Source organism: Alosa sapidissima, chromosome 7 (genome assembly GCF_018492685.1).
Source record: "Alosa sapidissima isolate fAloSap1 chromosome 7, fAloSap1.pri, whole genome shotgun sequence".
Lineage (NCBI taxonomy): Eukaryota > Metazoa > Chordata > Actinopteri > Clupeiformes > Clupeidae > Alosa > Alosa sapidissima.
The window spans coordinates 21,578,356-21,589,869 of NC_055963.1; positions in this window are offsets into that span (position 1 = coordinate 21,578,356).

Genomic DNA, 11,514 nt, shown 5'->3' on the forward strand with positions numbered 1-11,514 from the left:
AATGGGAAAAAACTGTGATCCAGTGTTTAATATACACAGTATACAGTTAGATTAGAGCACAATATTCAGGTAAAATCCAATGTTGCAACACAAATGAACCATCCGTTCACAATGTCACAACAGTCATCTGTCAAAGAAGCATGGTACCAAGCATTAATCTCTATAGTGAATTGAAGAGTCTGTCAAAGACTTCTTGCTACAGTGGAATATTCAACCATATCCAGGGGTTCCAGTGGTGTTTTCGTCCTGGTTGTTCTTGGGCTATGCATACATACATTTGCATAGAGCTCACTGGTTTCTTCATAAGGCTTGAAGTCAACCACAGTGTAGATGATTGGGGTCACTTCTTCACTGGTGTGCTTTAAAGGACATTTTTTCAAGAAATGCACCATTATACCATATATACATGTAACATAGGCTACAGTGCCTATAAAAAGTATTCACCCGCCTTGAATATTTCCCCTTTTATTGCTTTACCTTTTTACATTAATTTACAAAAATCCCCTCTTTAATGTCAAAGTGAAAGCAAAATTCTAAAAAGTAATGTTAATTAATAAAAAAAAATATATATACCGGTAATGCAAAACAAGCGATTGCATAAATATTCCGCCCTGACCTAAATCAACAGTCATCTAGCCAACTGGTGCTAATAGTCTCACAGTTTCTGAAATGGAGATCGCCTGAGTGCAGTGAATGTGTATAGTATAGTAATATACAGACACCTGCGTCTGGAAGGTCCAGTTACTGGTCAATCAATGTTCTTGGTTATAATTCCACCATGGAGACAAAAGAACACTCCAAACAACTCAAAGAAAAGGTTATTAAAAAGCATAAGTGAGGGGATGGATACAACAAAATGTTCAAGTCACTGAACTTCCCCTGGCGTTCAGGCAGGGCTGGCACAAGACAATCCTGCGCCCTAGGCATAATAGGAATATGTCGCCCCCATGTTCACTGAGTGTCAGTTTTCGACTGCGTGCTACCTTCGCAGAAGCCCCTGGCTACAGCGTGCAGATTGGGGCTGCGCTCAATGTTGCTACTTTCCAGCGCTACCTGGACCGTGCAGGAAAATAATAAAATGTGGGACAATTGCATCTGGGCTCACAGAAAAAAAAACTGTAGCCTACAATTAAGCAATTAGGCTTTTTAGTTACATAAACATATTATTATTGCAGGCTATACAGAAATCAGGCTACCTATTGAATATGATGCCGTCTGTGTGCATTTAAACATGACATAGGAACGCACTTCGGGTGTCGCTGTCTCATATCACCCCCGCATCTTATTGCGGGGAAACGAGCTCAGGGCTCCCACTGATTTGGTGACATCGTGAGATGTTTTTACCTTACAATTACATGGTCGCCTCCCACTGCTTGCAACCCTGGCGATTCAGGCTGAAGATCAGCACCCTCATCAAATGTGGGAGAAAAGTTTTTGGACCAACTTTTCAAACTGTGCACTTTTCTTTATTCTGAGGCACTAGGCTTTGAACGTCTCATTCATGACGGGTATTTTACCAATATCACTGAAAATTAATTGTGACATATTATTTGACAATCAATGTGTTTTCAATGTTAGTAGCCTATAGTTCGCCACGCTGCGGTGCCCCTGGTGGTTTGGCGCTCTGGGCAATTGCCGGGATTGGCCATGCCTTCTGCCGGCCCTGAGTTCAGTGAAATCCATCATTAGGAATATGGCAAATGTGCAAATCTGCCTATAGCAGGCTGTCACCACAAACTGAGTGACCATTCAAGAAGAAGAATGGTGGTGTTGGTGGTGGGGGGGCACCAAGGCACCTATGAAGAAGACACAAGGCAAAACTCTGAAGAAGTTAAAAGCTTCAGCAGCTGAGATGGGAGAAACTACAGCAACTTTTACCCAAGTTCTTCACTGCACACTGCACATCACCAAAAATGCACCATCCCTTATTTGAAGCATGGTGGGGGTAGCATCATGCTGTGTGGATACTTCTTAACAGCAGGCCCTGGAAGGCTTGTTAAGTTAAAAGTAAAATGAATTAAGCAAAATATATGGAAATCCTGGAGGACAATCTGATTCAGTCTGCAAGAAAACTTCGACTTAGGAGAAGATTTACTCTCCAGCAAGACAATGAGCTGAGGCTACAGCGAAAACTACACAGAAATGGTTTCAAGACAACAAAGTGAATGTTCTGGAGTGGCGGAGTCAAAGCCCAGACCTCAATCCTATACAATCTGTGGCTGGACATAAAAAGGGCTGTTCACACAATTCTACTTTGTAGAAATCGGCGTTCACTTTGACATTAAAGAGGGACGTTTTGTAAATTATTGTGAAAAAGGGCAAATTAAATTGATCAAGAATCGATTTATAAAAGCAGTAAAAGTGGAAATATCCCAGGGGGGTGATTACTTTTTTATAAGTACTGTATGTGAGGGTAGAAAGGATTCTTAATATGAACAAATTAGGTTTATTGAAAAGCATTCAGGGTTCACTACATTCCTGCATTCCATCTCAAACAGTTGACCATTGCACCTAAACAATACAGAGACAGCTGACTAAAGCGATAACTATGGAAACTATGAGAATATTTAGTCTGCATTGTTTATGATAACTCCACACTAGACATGTGAATGAGTCAGACAGGGAAGATTCAAATATAGTTACTTACAGACAGCATGGGATCGGTGGAGTCATCTTGCTTTCCGCTATATTTGTCTGTGAAAAGGGAAATTGCACCACTGAAAACTTTGTATTATTAACTAGATTTAAGGAACACTATATAGTGACACAGGCCATATTATGGGCAACAACAACAGCAATTTAACAAGAAATTAATCCAGACCTGGGAGGAACACAAATGCTCATGATGAACAGCAACACTATCATTATGATGCTGCGAACTGTTATACACAAAGTGAAATATGTCACCTTTCAGTCTCTTTCTGTGGTGAAGGACAGCCATTACTACTACAACAGAGATAACAGTCATCAGGACCAAACTGCATCCTGCACCAACTAACAAAACCTCTCTCCATGTCAGTCTAGAAAATGAAACAACACAAAAACATTTTTGTCACATTATTTCCTCTTATAGTGCTGTACTCTCAGATCAGTAGATGTAAATCACAACAATTCCGGAGGCTTTGAAAAAAAATCCAATGCTGGCATTTAATTTTCAATGAAACTTTCAAGACATTGACTTTGTTGAGATCATTGCACATTGCATTGTTGTATTTGTGATGTAAAAGATTACCGAGGCTTTTCATGAATCTTAGAGAGAACAGCTGAAGTCTCTACAGCAGAGGTGAGATAAGTTCTGGCAGTTGTGAGCTGGCTGGGGGGCTGTTGAGAAGGCGGAAGTGGGCTTAGCCAGGCCACTGTGTCTGAAGAGGAATACGTAAATCACAACATACAAGCAAACACAGCAGCAATTAAAACAAGTTGGACATCTGAAACCCCATGTGAGTCAGACAAAAGTTAGTCATTTCTCTTTCCTTCTTTTATATCAACCTTTCAGGTCACAAGGACATCATAGTCTTTACCTGCCCATCAGTGCAAGTAACATTTCAAGAGAATAGCACTTAATCAATTCAGAATTTTAATTGTTTCATTGCATTTTATAAAATGACAGCAGTATAGCATTGATGCATTAAAGAACATATTCTTACCAAAAATCTCAACATAAGTGTCCTTGTAGACGAGGGTCCCTGTGGCTCCAAGGACGGTGCATCTATAATAACCAGCATCACCTCTCTGTAAATTCCATATCCTCACCTCCATCCCCCCATCAAACTCTCTCAGGGATATTCTATCCTTGTAGAAATTATCGACATATCCTCTGTTATTCAAAAACACACGGCATCCACTCGAGTAAGACTTGCAGCAGGCTTTTCCAAGCTGATTGTAGAAAGGATCAAAATGCAGCTGCAGGAGCACTTGTCCAGACACATCAGTCCTCTGCTGGCCTCTTGTTGAGTAAACACCTGTAAAACAGTGAGCATCACCTACAAGCAATGGACTTGTAATTCCAGTCATGGACTGAATAGGAATCTTACCATATTTCAGACAGAAAAGCAGAGTGAGCAGGACTCTCATCTTTCAGAACAGAACAGAAGATGTCCAGAGCGCTGTTGTTCCAAAGCAATGTGCTTACAAAGTGAATGCACCAAAAATGAGGAACTAGTCTATTTGTTGACAACGACAGCCCCCCCCCCCCCCCCCCCCCCCACACACACACACACACTCTTCACTCTTTCCATACTTACTCCATCTACAGGTGGGCCTCAAACAATTTGAATATCATGGAAAAGTTATATTTCTATCCCTAATTTATTTCAACAAGTGGATCCTTCATATATTCTAGATTCATTAGATATAAAGTGAAATATTTCAAGCCATTTTTTGTTTGATGTTTATGTCTTGATGATTATGGCTTACAGCTCATGAAAACCAAAATTGAGTATCAAAAAATATTACAATAAAGAGGTTGTAATACAGAGTAAAAATTGTTTTTCTGATTCAGCACTCCATGACTTGATAGTTGTCCAGAAGACACTCATTGACACCCTCCACAAAGAGGGTAGCCATAGAAAGTGGGCAGGGTGTTCACAGAGTGCTACTTTATATGAAAGCATATTCATGGAAAGTTGACTGGAAGGGAAAAGTGTAGTAGGAAAAGGTGTGCAAGCAACAAGGATGACAGCAGCTTTGGAAGAATTGTCAAGCAAAGTTGATTTAAGACCTTGGGGGAACTTCACAATGACTGGACTAAGGCTGGATTCTGCATCAAGAGCCACCACGCAGACATGTCCAGGAAATGGGCTACAAGTGGCACGTGCCTATTGTCAAGCCATTCCTGAATCAGAGTAAAGGTTAGAGCATCTTACTTGGGCTAAGGAGAGACAAAACTGAACCATTGCTCAGTAGTCCAAACTCCTCTTTTCACATAAAAACTAATTTTGCATTTCATTTGGATATCAGGGTCCAATCAAAGTCCCAAGAGTCTGGAGGAAGAGTGGAGAGGCACAGAATCCAAGTTGCTTGAAGTCCAGTTTGATGTTTCCACAGTTAGTGATTGATTTGGGGTGCAATGTCATCTGCTGGTGTTGGTCTACTGTGTTTTATCAAAGTCAGAGTCAATGCAGCCTTCTACCAGGACATTCTAGAGAACGTCACGCTTCCATCTGCTGACAACCTTAATGGAGATGCCGATTTCCTTTTTCCAGCAGGACTTGGCACCTGCCCACGGTGCCAGAACTATGAGTAACTGGTTTGCTTACCATAGTATTTCTGTGCTTGATTGATTGTCCAGACAACTTGTCAAGAGGAAACTAAGAGACACCAGGGGCCTCATTTATAAAGCGTTCTTACGCACAGATTTGATCTTAGACCGTGCGTACGCTCAAATCCATGCCAACGCTCAGATTATAAAAACCGTCTTTGACGTGGAAAAGTTATCTCCACGTCAGGTTCAAACTTGACGTACGACCATTTCCTTGTGGTAATACCGGGGTACTGCAAGTAATCTGAGGTCTAAGTGCGATGCATTTTCAAAATTCCAAGACCAACGATCTCATGTCTTTCTTTGCCATATGCATGATCAATATCAGAAGATTTTTAAAGACGTTTTTGGACGCAGCTTAATGTTTCATGGTTTGGCATAAAACTGCTAATGAGAACTATAGCCCACTTAAGAAAGTGAAAAAACGTATAGCTTACTTATTTCATAATATCTAAAAAACAGCAAGACCTACGATGGAATGATTGAAACATTTTTACAGGTGATCTAGTATATTTGGTGTTCTCACCAATCTAATATTGACCATAAAATGTCCAATTGCCCTCGTTTAGGAGAGGAAAAGTACATTTGTGCCAGGGATGTAGTGGTAAAATAAGAGGTGGGTGAACTATGAATTCTGCGATCTCGGTGAGGTGGACTGCGCCATGCGGTATCGGATTTTTAAAAAAGGCATTCAGAACATGTTTGATAATGGTGGAGGTTAATGTACAGTATTGGATTATACAGTTTTGAATGTTAAAAGTGAATAAACTCTTTTGAGAGGTGGATAAACTCTAATAAGAGGTGGGTAGACCTAAACTCTATTTCTGAAATTGCAGAGGTGGATAAACTGCGTTTTCTCGCGTTTAGCCTCCACTAGTCAAAGTCAAAGTCAAAGTCAGCTTTATTGTCAATTTCTTCACATGTTCCAGACATACAAAGAGATCGAAATTACGTTTCTCACTATCCCACGGTGAAGACAAGACATATTTTACCAATTTAAGTCCACAGACAAACATAACATTCAAGTAAACAAAAAAGTAAGTAAATAAGAGGGCACATATAATAATGAAAAAAATAAGAGCAGCAAAATTTGGTTGAAAATTGTGCATAGACAGTCAATAAAATACTAGTGCAAAGTCAGGCCAATAAAAGGCTTGTGTAGTTCTGTTTGACCTAAGTAAGAAAGAAAGTGACATAGTGGTGCAAGTTATGTAAGAGCAGCAGATGTGTTGTGTTTTCAGGACAACAACAACAAGTTGTAAAGTGTACAAGTGTGCAAGTGTGCAAGTGGAGTAGTGCACGCGGCCATTGTGGGTCCAATGTCCAGGATGTTATGTAGCTGAGGGTGGAGGGGGGAGAGGAGGGAGAGAGTTCAGCATCCTTACAGCTTGGTGTATGAAGCTGTTGGTGAGTCTGGTAGTGCGGGAGCGCAGGCTTCTGTACCTCTTCCCAGAGGGCAGTAGATCGAACAGATTGTGAGCGGGGTGACTTGCATCACTCACAATTTTGGTCGCCTTGCGGGTGAGGTGGGTGGTGTAAATGTCCTTCAGGGAGGGGAGTGAAGCACCAATAATCCTTCCAGCTGTGTTCACTATGCGCTGCAGGGCTTTCCTGTTGTATTCAGTGCAGCTTCCGCCCCACACAGCGATACAGCTGGAGAGGATGCTCTCAATGGTGCCTCGGTAGAATGTGGTCATGATGGCTGGTGGAGCACTTGCTCGCCTGAGTTTCCGCAGGAAGTACAGGCGGCGCTGAGCTCTCTTCGCCAGTGATGCAGTGTTGGTGGTCCAGGAGAGGTCTTCGCTGATGTGCACCCCCAGGAATTTGGTGCTGCTCGCTCTCTCCACCACAGCACCGTCGATGGTCAGTGGCAGGTGTTGGGTGTGACCTCTCCGGAAGTCAACAACAATCTCTTTGGTCTTGCTGACGTTCAGCAGGAGGTTGTTGTCCCTGCACCACGTGGTCAGATGGTCGACCTCCAACCTGTATTGGGTCTCGTCGCCCTTGGTGATGAGACCCACCAGAGTTGTGTCGTCAGCAAATTTCACTATGTGATTGTTGCTGTAGGTTGCAGTGCAGTCATGCGTCAGCAGGGTGAAGAGCAGCGGACTGAGCACTGAGCAGCGGACTGAGCACTACATCCTAATTTGCGCTCATAGCATACGCCTATTCCCAGCTCCGTAACAGAAAGGTAATATTTGAATGTAAGCTATACAATGTAGGCTATAGATATTTTATATCATATACAATATAGCCTACACAACCAAGGGACGGAAGTTATCCTCTGGCATCTTCATATTTAGTGTTGCGTCGGAGTTGCGTAAAGAGGTGCAGAGCGCGCACCTGTTTGCTTTTTTTGACTGGCAGTGCCCAAGATCAGATGACAATACGTGAGTTGGATAATGTAGGCTAAAATATAAAGGTAGGCTTAAAGCAAACAATAAAGGACAATGTTTAAGCCATTGGACATTATTGAAAGAAAATGATAGCAAAGATATGCAGAATGAATGAATAATGACCGGCGAACTAGGCTACTTTTTCAGCAAAAACATAGCCATACAACATAGACATATCACGCTTAATTGAGTCCTCTGTTTTGTAGACTAAATCAGCATATTACCCTGGGTCATATTGGAAACGTACAGTAGCCTACTGTACCATAACGTACAAGATTATGCAGTAGGCCTAGGTCTTTCCTTCATAAGGTAGGCCTACCCAATTTTTTTCTTTTTTCAACAAAGTAGGCCTAAACATAGGCTACTAAATGTTGATTATTCACATTACTGCAAGCAAAAGGAATGAAAGCGAGCAGAGGACAATGGACATGGATGCATACGATCTCTTTCCAGAAAGCTTTGCTGGAAAAAACATAATTAGTTAAGCTATTCGAACTGAAGCATATAGGCTAGTTAACATCAGATGGCAAAGGCTAGGCCTATACAATGTTTTCAATATATAATTTGACATAGGCTACAGCTTTTAGGCCATTGATTTCATTAAAACATATGCTAATGATATTGATGAGGGGGCGTTTACAAGGCGGAGAACTAAAACCATCCGGCTGCGCACAAGTTGACGTTCATTTGTGATTTATAATGGGCACATCTGGAAGGGTGGTGTACGCACGTTTTTTTGTGCGTACTAGTGATGTAGTACTCGAGTCCGGTCTCGGACTCGAGTCCGGTCTCGAGACCAATTTCTGCTTTCTCGGTCTCGTCTTGGACTCGTTCCTTCAAAGACTCGGTCTTGACTCGGTCTCGGACCACAGTGGGAGGAGAAGGACTCGAGACCAACGCATTTTTTATGTTCATAAAAAACACATAACAACAATAATAATAAAATGCAATGTTGACTGGCATTATTTGAAAATGACATCCCATGGTGCAATGCAAAGATACTGCCGTCAGAGCCGTTTATTTATCTCTATGGCTCTGCTGCCGGTGAGTGTCTGTAGGTCAGCATAGTCCATATTAAGACGTTAAGACTGCTCCTCTAAAAAATTCCCAATCTAGCTTAGTCTGTAGGCCTAACTGTTGATTATTAACTGGGGTGATATTAAATTATGAATATTAAAACTGACATTTTTTTATGGTCTTGGTCTCGACTCGGTCTCGACTCCTAAAGGACTCGGTCTCGACTCGGACTTGCTTCTTCAAAGACTCGGTCTTGACTCGGACTCGACTGTATTTGAAAACCAACAGACTTGGTCTCGACTCGGTCTCGACCCTTCAAAGACTCGGTCTTGACTCGGACTCGGCATAGACGGTCTCGTCCCCATCACTAGTGCGTACGTTCGTGTTCTCTGAATCACATGTACGATCATTTCAGAAATGATCTAAGATCAAATGAAGGATGGTTTCTACGCAACACTTTTATAAATGAGGCCTAGGCCTATATGCGTCAGTTAGAATAGCTTAACTAATTATGTTTTTTCCAGCAAAGCTTTCTGGAAAGAGATCGTCATCCATGTCCATTGTATTCTGCTCGCTTTCATTCCTTTTGCTTGCAGTAATGTGAATAATCAACATTTAGTATGTTTAGGCCTACTTTGTAGAAGAAAATGGGTAGGCCTAGCTTATGAAGGAAAGACCTCTAGGCCTACAACATAATCATGTACGTTATGGTACAGTAGGCTACTGTACGTTTCCAATATGACCCAGGGTAATATGCTGATTAAGCCTACAAAACAGAGGACTAAATTATAAGCGTGATATGTCATGTAGGCTTAACGTTTCTTTTAGGATAAGCTGTTTTGCTGAAACAGTAGTTCGCCGGTCATTATTCATTCATTCTGCATATCTTTGCTATCGTTTTCTTTCAATAATGTCCAATGGCTTAAACATTGTCCTTTATTGTTGCTTTAGGCCTAGCTTTATATTTTAGCCTACATTATTTAACTCACGTATTGTCATCTGATCTTGGGCACTGCCAGTCAAAAAAAGCAAACAGGTGCGCGTAGCTGCACCTCTTACGCAACTCCGACGCAACACTAAATATGAAGATGCCCTGCTTTCAGAGGATAACTTATGTTTCTTTGTTGTGTAGGCTATATATGATATAAAATATCTATAGCCTACATTGTATAGCTTACATTAAAATATTACCTTTCTGTTACGAAGCGCTATGAGCGCAAATTAGGATGTAGTGGAGGCTAAACGCGATTATTAGAGTTTATCCACCACTCAAGAGTTTATTCACTTTTAACATTCAAAACTGTATTATCCAATAGGCCTACTATTCCATAGGCCTATTCCCAATACTGCATAATAACCTCCACCATTATCAAACATGTTCGAATGCCTTTTTTAAAAATCCGATACCGCATGGCGCAGTCCACCTCACCGAGATTGCAGAATTCATAGTTCACCCACCTCTTATTTTCCCACTACATCCCTGGCACGAATGTACTTTTCCTCTCCTAAACGAGGGCAATTGGATATTTTATGGTCAATATTAGATTGGTGAGAACACTAAATATACTAGATCACCTGTAAGAATGTTTCAATCATTCTATCGTAGGTCTTGGTGTTTTGTTTAATAGATATTATGAAATAAGTAAGCTATACGTTTTTCACTTTCTTAAGTGCTATAGTTCTCATTAGCAGTTTTATGCCAAACCATGAAACATGAAGCTGCATCCAAAAACGTCTTTAAAAATCGTCTGATATTGATCATGCATAGGGCAAAGAAAGACATGAGATCGTTGGTCTTGGAATTTTGATCGCACTTAGACCTGATTACTTGCAGTACCCCGGCATTACCACAAGGAAATGGTCGTAGGCCTACGTCAAGTTTGAACCTGACGTGGAGATAAGCATTTTTCCACGTCAAAGACGGCTTTTATAAATCTGAGCGTTGGCATGGATTTGAGCGTACGCACGGTCTAAGATCAAATCTGTGCGTAAGAACGCTTTATAAATGAGGCCCCAGACCCAACAATGCAGGCGACCTTATGGCCGCTATCAAAGCAACCTGGGCTTCCATGACACCTCAGCAGTGCCACAGCTGATTGCTTCCATACCGCACCACATTGATGCAGTAATTTGTGTAAAAGCAGCCTGACCAAGTATTGAATGTATAAATTAAAGCTGCAGTAGGCAAGTCTGACAGATTGAGGGGACTTAGCCAAAATGTTGAATGTTAAAACTCTTCACCCTAACCCCACTACCACTGAGCATCCCCTCCATCTAGTCTGGCTCGTCAGTGCGCACCAGACTGCGATTGACCAGAAGAACCGGGAGCTGTGGAATTTTGCAAAACAAATAACAGGCTCTAGGTGGAGGTAGAAGTGTGGGGTTTTTTCTAAAACCGGCTGATTTATGTTGTTCTGTTGGAGCATAGTGTCGGTTTCAGTGTATATGATCAAACAAATCTTGCCTACTGCAGCTTTAACTATTTCAGATTAGTCAGATTAGTTCATTTCTTTTTTTAAAAGGTCAACATTTCTGTATTAAAACCTCTTTATCCTAATATTTTCAGATACTAATTTTTGGTTTTCATGAGCTGTAAACTGTAATCATCCAGATTAAAATAAAAATGTTCTTTATATCTAATGAATCTAGAATATATGAAAGATTTGCTTTTCAAAATAAATTATATAGGAGGGCAAAATGAGAGATATTCTAATTTCTTTAGACCCACCTGTATATGCATGTTTTAGTATGGAGCTTCACATGGATTTACAAATCCATTTGTTTAGTGAAAAGAAACTTCAGCAGATATCTTCTTTCAAACAGGCTCTTTCCCAGCCTGCT